We start from the raw sequence: 18,469 nt of genomic DNA, 5'->3' as shown, positions 1-18,469 counted from the left end.
CTTGATAACCGTGTCCTGCCTCCGTTAAAACGGGGCACTCAGCCTGCTCTGCGCAAAGCAAACCCGTCAGTCGAGGGCAGCCGGGCAGCACTTTGATCAGGCCTAACGGCAAGCAATCACCTTCCTGCCCCTTGCTGCAGAGTTTTCTGGGGGGGGGGGCTCTGAACTCACGTGAGCATTTCTGACTAACGAGTCAGCTCTGTGCCAGGTCCGTCTATCCCAGGGTTGCAACGGCTTTCTGGGGAGATTTCCCGTCAACTCTGAACAAGGTTGCTGGAGAGCTCGGTCTGCTCCACGGGAAGAGCACCGCCACTCCCCTGCACCCCCTGCTTCAGGGGGAATCACCTAGCACCCTTCCCTTCAGACAGGAAAGGAGCAGGGCAGGACTGGAACGGCAGCTCCCTTCATTTCCACGAGGGGAGTGAGGACAGCGCGCCAGGCGAGACCTCGTCCCCCGTGGGGGCGGCGCGCCAGGCGAGACCTCATCCCCCGTGGGGGCGGTGCACCAGATGAGACCTCTTCCCTGAAGCCCAAATACTGGCCTGACTCCTTCAAGAGCCCAAATTAGTAGTAGCTGGAGTCCTGACTGAGTGCTCAGCTGCCTCCTCTCAAGCTGCAGATGGAGGCAACAGGACATAGTTGGATGCTGCCAGCAGCACCGCAGAAAATGGAGCTGCCGCTGGCCCCCCACCAGCTTCCTCGCCCTGCTGCCACCTGTGGAGTAGGGCCCACAAGGAATCAGCTGTCCTCCATAGTCCACCCTGGCCCGTGTGCAGCCTTCAGAGTGCGTTACACAGGGCTAGAGCGTCTGCGGCATTAAGCGCCTTTCCCATTGAGCTGATTAGATAATAAACCCAACTTTCTGGGCGGAAGGGGATTGCAAACCACTTGGAAATATTTCTGGAGCAGTGTCCATGCCTAATGTTTCTGGCCCTGCTAAAACAGCATCATAGGGACAAGGAGACGCAAGCCAAAAAAACCCAAAAGTAACTCTGGCTCCCTTCTGCGAGGGCAATGCAACAGAAAAATAGAGAAAAGAGCCAGGCTGATCCTCACAGGTGCGCTGTGCACATATTCGGAAGGAAAAAAAACTCCTTCAAGGAGCAGGGCAGCTCCCTGAATTGCAGGTAGGGGCTCAAATAACAAAGGTCTACGTGGGAAAACGCACGCACACCCCAAAGGAAAAACAGGATAGACAGGCAGAGCCCTGTCAGACAAGGCTTAGATCAGAAGGTGAGCTATGGTCCTCCACTAGCTCTAGCTGCCTCCTCACGGTCCCGGGGAGTATATAATAACAGAGGAATGCAGATTTCCTACAAGTGAAGACTAGGCTGTCACTCTTGGCTACTGCTATGAGTCACTGTGCCCAAAATATCAGGCTGTCTGCAGCTGGGTCACCACAACCCAATGATTCGGTGTTCCCAGCTGCTGCTGCCAGAGGTTGCCGGATCCTGTCTGCAGCAGCTGGCCATGAGTGGAGAGAGATGTAGAACAACAAACAGACCTACCCTTGAGGGGTTTTTTTCCAGCCGTCTCCTTCCTTCTCCCCATTTTACAAAGCTACATGGCTCCTCAGCATGCACCAGGGCAAATTCCAGCTGGCGTCGCTACCAAAGGTGAACGGCATGGGATTTCTCTGCCTACCTTGGCCTAGGAACAGCAGCAACCACTAATGAAAGCAAAAGTGAGACGTGATCATTTGACACCTTCCATGTGCTTTTTGCAAGCCATGCTAATGACACCAGACTGTATTGAAAGCATGGTCCTTTTCAACTGAAAAGAAAAAAAAAATCTCTCATAGTCTACAAGTTTCTCCCTGAAAAACAGATAATGGGACACAAATCTGCTTCATACAGGTCTGCAGGGTCTTTGTTATTGAGATCAGATGCACAAGCAAATCAGTTCCCAGCACTTATTGCTACAGTGGGAAACCTTCTGGAAAGCTGAAGCTATTCACAAAGTCACTCGAAAGGTAGATTTACAGTCTTGGTTCTTGCCAGATACTATAGAAAAGAATACAGATCACATAGCAAGCTGAAGCTGTCCCTGAAGTACAACAAGAGAGATTAGCACTTGAAAAGTGGTAGCTGGAACAAAGCCATGGTGCTGAGACAAGGTCAATAGCTGCCCTCACAAACCTTATGTAAGCCCTGGCACAACAAAGGAGCAAGAGCCTTACTAGGCTGGGGTTAAGTTGCATTAAGCAGGCGCAGGCAGCTGGTTATAGGCTTTATATTCTGCCTATAGCGCTGCATGAGCCAATCACACCGGGCCCCTCGTTACAAGTGCTCAGAGGCAATCATGCAACAAGGAGCGGTGGCACCTGGGGGCAAAACTCTGCAGGAGAGGTGCATGGTGGGGGCACTAATAGTCTTACCTATGCTGGGAACTCTTAAACAGTCCCTGACTCCTGCTGCTTCTGTGGCTACCACCACACGCTCTGCCCACCCTGGCTGTTGTTCTTAAAGCAGCAGCAGCTGGGCACTGCTTTGGCGTTCCTGGCATAGGAATGCAGCCAGGGCATGGGGTCTGATGGTGGGGAGGGGGGTATTCCAGTGCCCCTCTTAAGGTGGTGCTCAGGACACGTGCCCCTCGTGCCCACCCTTAGTTATGTAACTGCTCGCAGGGCAGGTTAACTTGCTTAGCCTCTGGGTCACTCACCTGTGTCCCTCACTCTGCATCCAGGAGAAGGTGAACCTCAGGGCCCACATAGCAGAAGCTGGATCAAGCAGAGTGAAGCCTGCACTCGGAAGCATCTTTGCTCGCGATGAAGTACAGGAGCTGGAGTGGTGGAGGCACTAAGGCGCATGGTTGACCGCCTTGAGGTCACCCGTTCAAGGCCATAGCAGAAGTGCTCTGCAAATACTGCTTGACAACTTTGTCACAAAAAGGGAAGGAAGTTTGTAAATCAGGCTGGTGACTGACCCATTTGCTGCAATAAGATACCCTCCGGCTCTCCATCTAGAGACGTGAAGTGATGGATTATTCTCACCGAGCTGCGCAACTTATCTTTATTCCTTTTCCACTGCCGATAAAAGACAGGAAAGAGAGAGCAGCAATAATATGCTTGTGTTTTCCAACTGCTGAGTCTATGGTTCCCACACCCAGCTAACCTAACACAGATATGCTGAAATTCTCACATGTTGACCTTACGCAGAAGCCTGCCATTGCAAGAACCTATTTTCCATGCAGCATCGGATAGTTGTTTTATCAAAATATCTATTCTGAATCTATCATTTTCACTGAGCCAGGAAAAAAAACTGTAACAAGTGCATTAAGTCTATCACTTGAAGCAAATTCCATGGTTAAACAACCATATTAAACCAGTGAAATACAGCCTACTCTAGCAGGAGCAACCTACTATGGGTATATGAGTGTCTGAGCACACGCTCAAGTCCTGTACTATGAAGCCAAAGCATAGTTAAGATAAGGAAGGTTTGTACAAATTTCAATATTAAATAGTTCTGCAGAGCAGTTGCTTTGCTTTCAGTCTCACTAGGTTATAGAGCACACTGGGTGGGTCTACACGAGACACTAACAGCACAGTTAGAGCAGAATTCATATTTTACCGTGCATTGGCATCACTTAAAAAGCATGCACCAGCACTAATGCACTATAGTCCTAATTACAGTGCATTAAGTTGTACTTGTGGTTACAGGTACTAAACTTAATGCACCATAATTGTGGTGCATTAATAAACGTGTACACGAACCCAGCCAATATGATTCTGCTCCTTACAGCACTATCTCAGTAAAGCCCATGTGGCACTGAAGTGCATTTCCTGATAGACGTGATCTTTAAGCAAACCGATTTATGAATTTGGGAAAGTTCTCAGATAAGACCCAGCATTTTACTTTGGATTAAGACAGGCAGTCCACACACATCTCATAGCAGTCAAACTTTCAGGAAGCAATTTCCTTTCTTTCAAACTTAAAAAAGCTCAGTCTACAGAAGCCCTGGCAATCTCTGAGCAGAGAAGCTATGGCTTAGCTTGTGTAATGAGATCTGCTAGGTGGCTGTGTGGTCATCAGTATATAAATTCATTAAATACTAAGTACTGGCTGTCAGATTTTTTGGATAATGCCATTCTTAGCAGAATTCTTCCCCGCACGCCAGTGTCCAAGAAAAGATGGAGGTTATATAATGGAGCTCAATTTTGGTATTCACATTTACATGATGATACTGCTTCCCACGGTAGTGGCTCCCTGCTCCATAGACATGGATTGGTGGGCACTATTACTCGTGTACATTTTTCTGTTGGTAAAACCCTTGAAATACACCATCATTCAGAACAATCTGTCTGGAATAAGAATGGCTAAAGCATTGGACGGCCTTGCTCCTAGCTTTCCCAATCTCTATGAGCATGGTTGAGGTGCTCAGAGTCTCCCTCCCCATCTCCATACCCATTATATGGGGACACAAAGCGATAACTCGACTTAGACACCAGCCTAACACTGTGCAGGGCAAACCCTATAATAATTTCTTTGCATTTCTCCCAAAGTGATTTGCTCAACAGGCAAGTGAACTGCCCCAAAAGCTGCCCCTTGGACACGCTGAGGTTATGCTAGCTGAGCCTCCCTCCTTCCGGTGTGCCAGCAGAACCGTAGAGGTTTATGAACCCCTGGGTTTTCCCCATCCTTTGCTTTCACAATGTTTCCTTTCATTTTTCCCTCTGGGGACGAGCTGTAATTTGAGTATCCCTGCACCACAGCACAGTGTAAGCAGATTATCCATCACCTCTCCTTCCCCAGAGGCAGTCTCTCACCTGTGCATGCCTGTGAACACACCTCGCTGTATGTTAACATTGAGGCTGCCCTAAATATTTGTGAGATTAGATTCAGTCATGGAGCATAGCAAACCAGTCACGAAACCTTGAAGAACCAGGACTGCTACTGCCTCCTACTGGTTGGGGACCTTCTACGGGCACGTCTACACCATGGGGGCAGCACGCCCTGCTTTCTTGCTTGTGCAGGTATGGTCCGAATCCCAAAGTGTGCCAGTACGGCCACTCCACGGTCATCACCAGAGACTGCGCTCAAGCACGTTGGAGACCAAGGTCGCAGATGTGGCTGCAGAGATATTCTCCCTTTGCTGGCCTGCTCCTGGGTTGGGAACGTACCTGCAGGAGCAAGCAGGCAGGGCAAGTGTGAGCAGAAGCAGGTGGGTGGAGTGGCATTCATGCTGCCGCCGCAGGGCGGACATGTCCTGACATCCATGGGGCTGGGATCTGCACCTCGACTATCTGTCAGAGTTCAATTTGTTGAGAATTTAAAAGCGGTTGAAAGTCCCGTGGTAGCAATGGAGCAAAGGGAAGGTTGCCAAGTTGGGTTGGGCGTGCAGAGGAAACGTGCTAATGCTGCTGAAGTTTTCATGGGAATAAAGTGTTCCCACTCCCTCGGGTCTGAACTGGGAATGCAGTGCCCTTGCAAATCAGGTGAAAGCATAACCAGCAAAATACACAGGCCCTCTCTATCCGAACGTTGGAGATGTACAAGGACATCACTTGCAGAATATTTAGGGCTGCCACAGTTTGCAGTCACTAATGAGAGACCCACTTGGATAACATATTCCTAAGGTACTTAGGGCATGAAAATAAATTCACTGTTCCTACAGTTTAGCACAGAGGCTGGGGTCAAATCTGAAACCCTTCGGGAAGCTTACCAAACTGATGATGCCCGAAAGTGGGTGGACATATGTGTCAAGAAATAGGCCCCTTTCCTAGCAGAAGGTAAAGCTCATGCTGGGTCTGATTGAGCGGGTGAAGCCTGCCCCGGGGAAGCTCACCACTGCTTGACGTGAACAATTAATGCTACAAAATTAGCCTCTCTCCATGAGTTAGTCTTCAGGATATTATTCAAGACACTTCAGGGTTTTTTAAAAATGCAAACACTTTAGGTACTTAAAGGCAATGAGTTGCTTGCAAACTATTCACCGTGACTGGTGGGATTGGATGGCTTTGTCACATGGTTATGCTTCTGTCCCCTGGTTGGATGACTTCCAAACCCACAAAAAGCTTTTAAGGGGCTCCACTACATCTAATGATGACTACAAAGGGCTTCTGGCACCAGTACTCATGTAAATGCATATCTGAATGAGTTCTCATGACATAGTCCAATCTTGTGATCAAAAACGTGCTTCTAGAAATGTCCATGGAAGGAATCAAAGAGAAATTGTTTTTTATTGGTCCCAGTTGTGGTTTTGTTCTGTTTTGCTTTGCTCCCAGTATTCACCCAACACTTCATCTCAGGTCAACTAAAAGCCAACGCTCCCAATTTCTGACCCTGCAAACGGGAATGATTTTTAAAATAACCTTCTGTGCATCACAGCATGGCATATTTCCATAAACAGAAGTTAGTTTATGAATATTTGGGGCCCATTTTGCAGGACATTCACCCCCAGCGGATTTCAGATGACAAAATAGCGAAGGAAGTTCAGTGGTCTCATGTGTTTTTGTATATTAAGAGCAACTGGAAATAACATATAGTGAACGAGGAAAATATATGCCAAAGGGGTAAACACTGAGCCGCTGATACGTAAGGCACTGAGAAGTTTGAGTATTAGCATCAAGACTTGTCAGTGCCTGTTGCTGAATGGGATTCAGCTTGTACAAGCTCTGCTGCATCACACGAAAGTCCTTCTTTCTATACATGCAAAGCAGGCCATGTCGTTCGTACTTTCCATCCTTAGATCTGGACGTGCTCTGCAAAGGGAACGGGGGGTTATCATCACCTCTGTTTTAGAGACGGGGCAGCAGAGGCACTTTCAAGGCGTGCCCGGTGCCACAAAAAACGTCAGTGAAAAGGCAGGGGAAGAAGGTAGGACTTCTGACTTGCAGACCTGCCCTCAGTACTTCAGCCTCCTGAGTGCCATCACCAAAGTATCTCCAGGCCAGGTTTTTATTTAGTGAAGCCAACAAAGAGCGAATCCTTTTGAAATCCTGGCCCTCTTCTCCCTGCAACCCGCTGCCATACAGAGGAAAGGAGCAGGGTAAGGGTAGGAAGTGTAGGAGGCATCTGCTGTGCAAAGCTGACCCAAAAATGCAAAACCTTTGAGTATTTCACGAGGGAAATGTTTGCTTTGGGCCCTTACGATGCCTCTCACTTGAACTTTTAACAAACGTTAGCTTTTGTTTGCATTTTTCCCCAGTATGTGTTTGCTGTTCATTTGTGCTGCGCTCGCTGTGAAAAATGAAGCCATCGTGTTGGTATTTTTCCTTTTCTTTTCTTTTCATTCCCTCCCCCATCAAATCCTTACAATTCCTTTCATTACTAGATGTTAACAGCACAAAAGAAATAAATACTTGAAAGAAGATACAAGCTGTGTTTCTGTTTTACTTTGGAGCTGCTGCAGTAACTGAATACCAGTCTGGAAGGGCAACAAAAAAAAAAAAAAAAAAGGAAAAAAAAAAAAAAAAAAAAAAAAGGAAAGAAAGAAAGAAAGAAAAAATGAAACAGCCAGAAAATCTCAGTTCTCAAACCACAGGCTGGGTTGCCTATTGTAAAGCAATTTTCAGGCCACATGCCTAAAGAGCATTGCAGTTACTCTGTAAATCTCTGAGTGTTTCATATAGTTCCCTTGTCATGTGGCCATCAAGTTTTATAACCTTTATATTTCAAGTGAAACAATGGATGTGAATTCCTTCTTGCTGTCTTAATAGATTCCACATGTTAGCAATTTTTAATATTTTGGTTGCTCAGTAGGTAGCTAACTTGCCTGTGGGACAGTTAGTCTTGGCCAAGGAATCTGGACATTCCCTTACCAGGGGATAAAAACTGAGCTGCACTTTGCAACGCTATACTAAGCCGATGCCTGATATATTCGCTCCGTCTCTAGCAGATGCCTGAGATCGCTGGCAAATGCACTCTGGCACCACGCCTTCTGCCAATAAAATATTTCTGAGTTGAACAGAGACTGCTGTGAGTAAATATTTTGGAGGTGTTAAGAACATTAACCCCATTCGGATGCTGTAAAGGCTCTTCTCTTGGGCTCACGTATTATAACCACCCCCCCCATGGCTTATTTCTGTGTAGGCATCTTAAATGATAACCAATAATGTTCAACATCTGGGCACCCAAGTGAACAGAGCTTTGGTATGAGTTGTAATGAGTTGAGCTGACCTGTTGCGTTGCTCTCAGAGGGTGAGGCTGGTGGAGGGCACCAGGAATTCAGCCCCTTAGACGTGTGGGTGCTGAAGGTAATTGGGGTTCAAAGACCATCTGCACAGGAGCTCCTCAGCTCTGCGCTGCCACACAGTCCTCTCTCCAGCTCAGCTCCTGATGCATCCACTGCTGCCCCCGTTCCTCTCTTAATGGCACGTTCTGAACCTATAGCACAGGCTCAGCATTAATTTGCTCCCCAGGTTTGAGGGAAGGGTCTGGGGGAGAAAAGCCACCCCAGCACCTGTAGAGCTGTACTCCCACACAGCCCCTGCAATGAGGTTCATCCAGGGTTGGGGGCAAAGCAAGAGAAAGCTGTGGAGCTGTCACCCACGCTGCACACCAAAGGGCACCTCTAATTTTGCACCCACAAACTCGGCAGGTGCAGCAGGCTCCTGCATTCTTTCATCTGCAACAACAGCGGCTCAGGACTGCAGATTCCTAGTGGAGTTCCTCAAACAGCTGGTTTGGGGACTGATTTTGTTCTCTACTTTCAATACTGACCTCATCACAAACACCAGGAGTACATTACTTACATTTGGTGATGACCCAGAGATGGAAGCCATTTCCAATATGAAGAGGGACTGGATCATCATGCAAAAGGAACTGGATGAACCTGAGGCCTGGAGTACTAAAAACGAGATGAAACTTTATTGAAAACTGTACAGGATTGTGGAATTAGGAACTGACAGTAGCATGTGGGTGTATATCTGTCAAACTGACAAGCCCCGCCCCCGGACCGGTGCCCCGCCCCATATACTACTACAGACAACAGGGATGTCTGCTGTGCATGTGAATGTAAGACGGGAGCTCACCAGTTGGAAACAACAGGAGGAGAAAGACCTTTGTGTTTTAAGCGATTGCAAGAATGAAGTCACCACCAATGTGACGGTGCTACATAAAGGGCAAATGCAATCTTCTGACATGCTACGGCAGGTGATAGGGAAATATTAGCACCCTTGCGCAAGACATGGGTGAACATTCATCTAGAATATCATATACAGTTTGATCATCCACATTCAGGTAAATTAACTCAAGCTGAAACCCATGCCGAGAAGTGCTGCTAGGCCTTAGGAGAAGACACTAAAAGACTGCGGTTTCTTTAGACCAGCAAAAATGAAAGCTGTGAGGACAGATGATTGTTCCCTGTAATTACCAAAAGAGGAAAGAAGAAGCCATTTAAACGGATATGCTTTATACATGAACTAATGGAAACACACTGGCCGTGAATACATTTATGTTGGAAGTTAGAACATTTCTAACTGCCACAGGATGGCGGCTCTGGAGTGGCTTCCTCGACATGGGGGCAAAAATATCCACTGAGGTTTAAGCAGGAACACAAATCAGGGATTATGACAGGATGCTTACAGTAACAGGGGACTAGATTCATCCTGTCCAGTCCTATGTTCCAGCGGGGCAACGGCGCCAAGAATAAATGGGAAAATAAAATGGGAGTTATCAGATGAATAATTCCAAATAGTTGGGTTTTTTTCCCCGCAAAGGCTTTTTCCAGTAAGTATCCCTGGCTCTACTATGTTATTAACCAATGTCTGTAGATCATAGTCTGTGCTATTTTCAGAACAAAATGAAACAATCAGTAAAAACATCGAGTCCCTGCCACTGCCTGTTCCCTGAATTATGATCTTTGTTAAAATGAGGAAAGCGATTAGCACTAGCAGTAATTCGCCATATATTTCCAAGTCATTTCTGTGAAAAAGTATGCTTGCAAGATCCAAAAATGGGGTATTTATGCCCATTGAGGTCTGCCTTCCAACTCTGTGGGAAGTTACCTTTGATGACCTAGTATCCAAAAACTCCACTTGGCTGCGGTCCCCTTGTTCCCTTTCCAGAAGTCTGATTCGGATATGGCGAGCTTATATTCTTAGCTGTGATCAGACAGATGGAAGCCACGCTGGGATTTTTGGCCCACAGGCCTCAGTTAGATGACTGTTAGTCCTTTGGGAACTGTTCCAATTAGCAAACTCATTCGAATGGCCTAGAGTTTGAGATCACCATCCTATTCTTGCAACACCGTAAATGTAATCCCCTAATGTGGGTATGTAGGAATCTGACCCATCTGTGACCTTTTTTTTTTGTCTTTTGCCTTCTCTAGCTCTGTAAAAGTGAATAAAAGGCTGTTGGGCAAGAATGAGTAAGGCAGGGGAGTCTTTTTGGGCAGCCAGATCTCTATAAATGCTTTCCTGTGCTGCTGGCTTGGCCATGTGTTCAGAAGGACTAGCCAGGTTGAAATCCCAGGCAAAGTTCTTTGATGAGACAATTTTTTTAACCTTACCTTGTGAAGCATTTAAGGTATATTTCTATTCAAATGAACTCTTCATGGGTATCTTCCACCTTTCTTGCTCTGGCAGGAATTTTGCTTTGTTGTACTTGAAGTACCCAACTAGGAGTCAGGATTCCCGGGTATTTGTATTTGTCATCCTTGGTAGTCTTAAAGTGATGGTGTAGCTGCGATGGCCCATGAATTATGCAAGAAGAGGTAAGGTTTTTTGGAGTGATTTTTTTTTTTTTTTTTAATCAGACCACCTGCATGGCTGGAATAAAGTTAGTCAAGCTTTCAAATGCAAGATATCGGGTCTGAGGAGGGAAGCAAGCAAGCCCAGCCTTGCCTTTGCTTACTTAATCTTCACTTTATCCTGGTTTGCTGTTCTGAAAGGTGGATCTAACCAGGCATATTTCAAAGACACATTGCCAGGGTTAAGCAATGTGCGTTGCAATCTTTGATAAAGAGTGACACAAATGGAAATGTTATATCTGGTTATTGGGGGTGTTGGTTGTAGCTGTGTTATTCCATGTAGGAGAACACAAACCAACAGCAGACTCTCCCTATGCCTGAATAAACGTGTTTGCGCCCACAAAATTGCAAAGAACAATTTCTCCAACTGTTCAGTTGGTCTAATAAAAGATATCGCATTTACCCGAAACACAGTCTGCCTATATCTGGTTATTACCATATTAATGATTATCACAGTGAATAGTCCCAATATTTTTAGACTGGAGGCACTGCTCACTGCACTTGAGGCACCCCTCCATCCCTTTCATGCATTGAATGGCAACTTCAAAAATAAATCGATATATTATAGTGCTTGCTTACTCGCAGAAGGGACAGACAGTGAGGGTGGGGGGATCAGCGAGGCAGGGACAAGCCTGAGCGTGTGCTTACCTCCTTGTGCAGCACCTTCTCCAGGAATCGCAGGATTATCATAATCAAATGGATTGATCAGAAACTGCCCCCATTCAATGTGGAAACAATGCTTGTTAAAAATAATGTTTTGGATGATACTAGAGGGTGTTTCTGAAATTAACAGCAATTTCAAAATAAAACCATTTTGTCCGCAAAATGGACCACATCATTCCTCCATGTAGCCATAAATGATGGGTGTATTTGAGAATACTAATCAGGGCTCATGGACAGAGGTGATATCTTTTATTAAACCAACAGATTTTTGCAAAAAAAAATCTTTAATTGCAAGCTTTTGGGCACAAACACCCTTCCATCAGGTACAGAGAAAAGATTGTAAAAGTTCTCCTGGGTAGAAAAGAACTTCACAGAGGCGTCGATAGATGGAAAAACCCTTTGGGCAGCGGTTCTTAGCTGGTAAGGATACCTTTTGAGAATACTATGCATTTTCCCAATTTATTGTAGACAATGTGGACAGCCATTTGCCTTTAAATTTCTAAAACACCCTTGTATAACAGACCTGATATATACGTTTACATGTATATTCTATGACCGCAAAAATGTATTTTAAATGGCATATATCATGAAATGCATACATTAATATATAGAGGCATACCTGTCAATTCTATATATGTATGGCCTTCTCTGCATGTATGGGTTTTACCAGGACCCTTCTGACCTTTCTGCTGCTCTTGCCTTTTGAATATTGACCTTCTGGTGAAAACTTGCTCAGCTCTTCTTAGCAATCCTCCTGCCCTGAAAACCCGCAGGGGTTAAGTGAGAGGTGCTGGGTCTTGTTCTTTGATATATGCCCAGGACTCCATTAATAGCACCCAAGCTGTTTTCACAAGCTGGCCTGTTGCTGCTTGTGTGCAAGAGTGGTTAAGACTGAAGGGGATGCTGTCACCAAAAAGAGTGACCACATCAGAGCTACTCCTGTCTGTGCTTCCAGACATGTTAAGCCCCGTGTCAAGGCAAGGTCATGTGGTGATCCTGAGAAGCCAGTTAAATATTATTCTTAGGCCACAAGGAATTTCCACATATTGTAAAGCTGGCAGGCCTGTGCCTATTTTCTCTCTCTCTCTTTTTTTTTTTTTTAAAGAAGAAAGAAAATCTTTGGGGTAGGGCCCCGTCTATAAGTAATTCTGCAATGATATTATAAAGGAATATGCATAATTCTAAGAAGCAAAATTGTAACCTGTCTGTCCTGTTGTTTTGCACGAGTCAGAAGATGTGAAGACGACCCTTTGTCCAGATAATGTGGAACATGAAGCTCTTCACTGTGTTGAGCCATAAAACCTTACTAAACGGGATGCTTCCTTAGGATCGTGTCAATCATACATATTTCCAGGAACTACTTGACTATTGGGGTTTGGGAAGAATAGCGCTGTCACTTTTGGAGGTTCATATCGAAGTCACGAGCTCAACAGTTTAACAATAGGCACTCGGCAGGATTATAATGGGACTTTGGCAGACACCGCTAGAGCCATCCCCTGGCCACTGAACAATGTTTCTTACGCTGCTCTGCCTGGACTTCCATGACTGGGGGGCAAACACTGCTTGTGCTTTCCCAGAAAGGGGAAGTTGTGCTTGGAGAATGCATAGGGGAAGACATGACACTGGGATGTCACTAGCAATTTTCAGGAGGGCGAGATACTCCCCTTTGAAGAGGAACTCCTCAGCCCACAGGGATGACCGAATCCTTGTCCCTGTCACACACGTTGAGTAGCTTGGGCTGCAGGTGCCACATCTGGGGCAGGCTTCCCCCACTCCCCACAATAGCAGCAAACAGCAGAGCTCCTTTGTGGCCACCACCTTGTATACAGACTCCCCTCTACACATCAGATGGGGGCTGAGGGAAGACCAGGATGATCCTCATAGGGTTCTTCTCCTCCAACCCAACCCAACCCAACCCAACCCAACCCAACATGCAGTGAGCAGAAAATGGTTTCCCAGCCCTGCTCCATCCTCCAGCACCTCTCTTTTCCTGCTTCTGGGGACCTCTTTTACCAAAGAGAAAGGGACAAAGCAATACCATGGTTGTGAATAGGGGGGACGCCTGTAGGGAACATGTGAGAGCGCCTTACAACTTCCTGAGAAAATCTGCTGCAAAGGTCTACAAAATAGAAATCCTTCGCCTACGGGTCCAAGATCCTTCGGGCTCCAAGATCCTTAAGCAGTGACACATTCTTGGAAGAGCGATAGACCCAAGAGGAGGCAGGACGTGGGGTGGTGCTGCTGGCCTTGGGAAGGCTGATATTTTTGGACACAGCAAGTCAAATGTTGCTGACTGTGAAGCTTTTATTTTTGTTCCCGAGGATGGGGCTGTTGTAGTTTAGAGCATAAATAATGATGATCTCTCCTGTGCAACGCGCTCTCACTCCAGTGCCTGGCCCTCTGTCCCAGCCCCCGCTCCCTTCAGCGGGGTCAGAGAAAAGGGGAGGGGGGTGTCTTTGGCTGACATGAACCCGCTGGGGAGGGGTGAGAGGAAGGGGGTCTCGGGGGCTGGGTTCAGAGCAAGGTTAGCCAAATATCGGATAAATTAAGCAAGGGAAACAGACAGCTCGGCTCACAGTGAACTTTTCACCCAGCTAACCTGTTCCTCACCCGGCCCGGCACAGGTGGAGTGCAACTCCAGTCGAGCTCAGACCTCACTCCTACTGCCCCAGCTCAAGACGTGGCCATGGGGAGAGGGAGTCGGAGCTGGGAGGGGCTGGATTTGCAGTCTGAAAGACAGGGATACAGGCCCAGGTCTTGAGCGGTGCTAACTGCAATGCAACACATGTCAAAGGAGGTAGCCTGTCTCTCCAGGGCAGAGGAGTAGATTCTGTCACTTCTATTTGCATCCCAGCTGTATCTGGAAGAAATTGTGCCCTGGAGAGGCCAATGGACTGGGAGCCAGCATTTAAACAGGCACTATCAGGGATTCCTTCAGGGAAGACACCAGGCTCTGCTGGGAATCCAGCAAATTCAGAGACTTTGTCTTCACTGACCCTCTTGCATTTGCAGAGCTGGTAAATACAAATAATTGCTGACAGATGTTGGGAGAACATTACATGACATTAGCCATCAAGCTCAATTTCTCCCAGTTAAAACACATACCCATAGCTTAGTTCTAATCTTAGCAAGATTACCTCTGCCTACAGACCAGAGCTGAATTTTGGCCGTTTCATGTTTCCAACAAGTGTTATTCTCCAGTATACAGACCTCGCAGCCACAGCAGTAGCGATGCGGCAGTGTTTAGGGAGCTTACTGGAAGACACCTTCATTTATTAGTACTTTGTGATGTACCACATGTGATAAAGAGGTAGCTTTGGGATTTATAAAGTGTGTATCATGTTCTCTTCCAACCGTGTTTACTTGCTTAAGATAAATCACTTAGGGCCCGATCCTCAGGTGCTAAACCCCACAACTTTCACCTAAGGCAATACAGGTTGTGGGTGTTTGTTCAGCACCTCCTGGGTCTATGACCGTCTATTCCCCCGTAAAACAGGGACAGGGCACCTTGTGGACAGGCCACAGGTTTCTGTTTATAATGTACCTTGAGATGCCCAGTACCAGCTACTGTAGTGATAAGAGTGGCATGAAAGCCATGAGAGAGGTGGGGGAAGAGAGAAAGCAAGAGGCTGTCTATAGGGGAGTCCATTATTTGACCGCCCGCCCTTAGCCTTGCCTGGGAAGGGGGTTGGTTGTCAAGTGGCATTTGGCAGCTGCTGTCAAAGGGACAAAGCAATACCATGGTTGTGAATATAGGGGATGCCTACAGGAGACCATGTGAGTGCAGACATGAGAGTGTCCTCGTAGATCTATTAGTAGCTATTAAACAGAAGAGTCAGGGGTGGATCCCCTGGCCTCTCTGCACCAATGATGGTGGATGCTAGGGAGGGTAATGCACAGAGGATAGATCACTCCAGATACACCCAGTGCAATGCTCTCCCTCTCAAGCATCCACTCCTGCACCATCAGAGACAGGATACTGGGCAACATGGCCCATTTCGCTTTACCCAGTATAGCAACTCTTACCTTTGTCTTTGCCTTGTACCCCAAAACCATCTGCCTCAACAGGACTGTTCCTCATAGCATGTTCCCATCTTTGTGGAGAGCTGAAGATAAGTTGCATTTATTGGTCTTTATAAATAATTCTCCAAGCAGAGGCTTCTCTAGAAACAAATCTGACAAGCTACTGTTAAGAAACACCTACCTTCACGTTGCATGTTTGTCTCACCAGTAAAATGGGGACGCTAAAAACTCGCTGGCAGAAAAGAGGGAAGGAACAGAAACAGCTCAAAGCACTTGTGAGCCTTGGAGATCCCCTGGGGAAACACAACACAGAGTATATTTATTTTATGGCGATGACTGAAAACCATGCGGATAGATACATGGGGCAGTTTGATGGGACGGGGCTTGCTAGCTATACTTTCTCACTCGATAAACTGTATCCCGAGATAACCATGCAGCTATTCTGTATAATCTCAGTGTGCTGATATACAGACAGGTTTACTCTTGCATTGGATTATATTTGTTCTGGCCAAGAGACTTGCTTACCATATGCTTGCCTGGAAGAGCATGAAAAGCCACTGGCATAGCTGTCCCCACTTTATTCCTTGAACTTTAGGCAGCTCCAGAAAAGGCGAGTGCGAGGCATTTACGGCTCCTTTTGTGCGTGGAACATAGCTGGCACCACCACACCTACTTTGTCAGCTGCAGGACAGTCGAGGAGAAGAAGAACCTAAAGTAACCTTTGGTACATTATTTATGATCGCTTTGCAGCCCCCTGGAAAATGAACTTTCGAAACTTCTGAGCCGATGGCAACAGCGAACACTGCGAAAACCCAGGGATCAGCAAATCCATTGTGTTGTGCTGACAGAAAGATACTGTTACAACACACTTTAGCTGCCAACTTGCTGCAGTCACTCAATCCATCATGGTGGGCTGTTGGATCACAAGCCAGTGAAACTCAGCCTGGCGTGTTATTTTAGTCTTACATGGACTGTGAGATAAACGGGGCATGAACCAGCCCCCTGGCAGGGGGTCGACCCCTAGCGCCCTCATTAAAGTGCCAATCAAAAAGAGTAATGGAACAGGGGAATGGAAAGCTGGCTTCTTTCGCCTGTTGTTGCTTTCAGTCTGAGCAACTTTCACAGGCCAAGGGAAACGGCTCTCTTCTGGGCACGATCCAGGCTTCCAAAAATATCTTCCCTGCCCTCGTCCACCCCAAAACTAACATCGAGTCCCTCTTGCGCGTCTCCCTAACACTGGGAGCCTCCTTGCTTGTTGTCTGCCAAGCTGCGGCACGGGAAAAGGCTCTGCTGGACTTAGCGTGAGCCTGCGTGCTCCTCTATCCCCACCCCAGGATACAAGCAGGATGCTCCACTAACTTGGTCACCAATTAGGCCTGTTGTTGCTGTTAAGAAGCACACCCGTTCCAAGAGGTGCGAGAGCGAGGTGCATTACAAGCCAAGCTTCCCCAGCACGGCCGTCCTAGTTGTGAGCTTAAATGCAACCAGTGAATGCAGATCTGCCATTGCCTTTGTGGCCTCCAACAACTTCCCGCAGCCAACAGGCCCTCCAATGCCCGAGCATCCTGAGCATAAAAATGAAAAATGTCCTTGCATTGTTGGGGTTCTGCAGAGCTGCCCGTTTGATTTCCTACTTATAAACCTTGAGGGCCAATTTTGCAATACTTTTTGGCCAGTGTGATTCACTAATTCCCACCCTCTGTCACGCCAGGTGACATTTTCAAGAAGGAAGCAATGCTTTTATGAGCAACGTTAGCATCTGCACTTACTGCCAGAGGTGAAAAAATGTGTAAGTGGTAGCTAACCTTATGCTTCTGGGATTCCCACACCATTATTCAGGTCAATCCAGGTTAGAGAAGACTGTGAGGAAGCTCAGAGACCTGGAAAAGCTGGGCAAATAGGCAGCATGGTTGGTGGTGGATTATGCACAGTGGTGCACTATGGAAGGCATCATTTAAACTACTTATAGTTATGCGTTCTACACTGACTGACCGGAACAACTGGGGATAAAAGACAACGGGACACATCTTGTTCCATTTATTATACACCTAAATCTGATCCAGTTCCACCCTGCTCAAGCCACTGAAAAACAGGTAAGATGCATACTTTTGTAACACACCATACTCTTAGGGGTTTTCCCTGCTTTGCTCTTCACTTGCAACCTTGGCTGCATCACTTAGGCCCAGATAATCAATGTATTTAGGTGGGAGTAGGGTGACTAAATACTTTGGAGGATTTGGCCCTACTTTAAAAGACCAACGGTGTGGCTTTCATGAGTGCAAGGACCCCCATAGCTGCTTATGATTGCAGTTGTGGGTATCTGGCCTTTCTGAAATTCAGGATTAAGTGGTCTGTGTCTGGATACCTAGTTATTGGATTCTGCCTTGAAAGTTTTGGGTTGGGCATCTGTGCCTTGGTTTCTCAGGCTTAAAATGGAGATGAAAATGACCCACCTTAGGAATCCCAGGTGAATGCAGCCCCATGAGTACTGCCGGGGGATCTGGATGCTCCTGTATTGGAAAGAGAAGGCAAACCAGAGCTTGGAGGGGAAAACTCAAGGGAGCTGAGAAGAGAAGAATATACTAAAGGGATTATGGAGAATAAGGTTTTTATAAAGAGATTATCAGAGGGGCAGGTTGCTGAATGGAGGAGGGGAAGGAAATTAGCAATTCTTGAATGGCCAATAGACTTTTTACAACAAAACTTTAACAAGAATGAAATGAAGAAGTCAGGACTATTGTAAAGATTAGCAAAAAATTAATATGGGCTAAAGAATGAGAATTGGAGCATGGATCATCTAGTCTGGCCAACAGACATCCTAGGAAATTATGAGAGTTAGCAGATGAAGCCCATCAAGGTGTTTTTTTAAAGTCATGGGGCAAGTGAAAGTCTTGGAGGCTTAGAGGTAAAGAAATGTTGTATTAATCATTAAAGTAATTTTCTTTACGACTGAAGAAATAACGGGCAAGGAGAGAATTATTAAACAGCTGGAGGACTTTGTAACCATTTACATTTCTGAACACGGATCTTGCCAGAGAATCTCGGTTGTCTTCTAGACCAGCATTTGGAGGGGAAGCAATACATGGGCTGTTTC

General features: G+C 46.5%; 2 long non-coding RNA genes across 8 annotated transcripts in view; one reads left to right on the top strand and one right to left on the bottom strand.

Moving 5' to 3' along the window:
* LOC109293770 overlaps positions 1-16,427 on the bottom strand; it is a 50,525-nt gene extending 34,098 nt beyond the window's left edge. Inside the window, exons 1-6 of one of the 7 annotated variants that reach the window (XR_002096390.1) lie at positions 15,901-16,427; positions 15,379-15,458; positions 13,952-14,366; positions 10,450-10,708; positions 8,693-8,787; positions 6,149-6,952 (exon numbers count right to left, since the gene is read on the bottom strand). This is a non-coding gene — a long non-coding RNA (uncharacterized LOC109293770). Of the gene's footprint in view, positions 1-6,148; positions 6,953-8,179; positions 8,588-8,692; positions 8,788-10,449; positions 10,709-13,951; positions 14,367-15,378; positions 15,459-15,900 lie in introns of those variants that run through there. The other 6 variants (XR_002096387.1, XR_002096388.1, XR_002096392.1 and 3 more) reach the window with 6 other exon arrangements.
* Positions 833-3,250, top strand: LOC109293772. The gene is made up of 2 exons (XR_002096394.1): positions 833-1,972; positions 2,692-3,250. It is a non-coding gene; the product is annotated as an uncharacterized LOC109293772 (long non-coding RNA).
* Positions 16,428-18,469: the final 2,042 nt, after the last annotated feature.

This window comes from Gavialis gangeticus, unplaced genomic scaffold (genome assembly GCF_001723915.1).
Source record: "Gavialis gangeticus isolate Ggan-Ray unplaced genomic scaffold, GavGan_comp1, whole genome shotgun sequence".
In the NCBI taxonomy this organism is placed as follows: domain Eukaryota; kingdom Metazoa; phylum Chordata; order Crocodylia; family Gavialidae; genus Gavialis; species Gavialis gangeticus.
This window is presented reverse-complemented; position numbering and strand designations above follow the sequence as displayed.